Source organism: Vombatus ursinus, unplaced genomic scaffold (genome assembly GCF_900497805.2).
Source record: "Vombatus ursinus unplaced genomic scaffold, bare-nosed wombat genome assembly UNPS02009205.1, whole genome shotgun sequence".
Classification (NCBI taxonomy): domain Eukaryota; kingdom Metazoa; phylum Chordata; class Mammalia; order Diprotodontia; family Vombatidae; genus Vombatus; species Vombatus ursinus.
In genome coordinates this window covers 10,782,616-10,782,821 of record NW_020948983.1, presented here as the reverse complement: position 1 = coordinate 10,782,821, position 206 = coordinate 10,782,616, and positions in this window count along the sequence as shown.

The following is a 206-nucleotide window of genomic DNA, read 5'->3' as shown; positions in this document are numbered from 1 at the left end:
TTTTTGCGTCTTTATTAAGATAAATTTTATTTAGAGAATTCTCAATAAGTTATACTCATTTAATTGTGCATATGAAGTTTTTTATACTACTACATGAATTTCAAAGTCTCAAATAATCAGCTTTTCAAAATTAATGAACTTAGCAGTTATAAAAGCTCTTTTTCTTGTGATTGAGTAGTAATTTAAAATGTATGAATAGTTAAAAG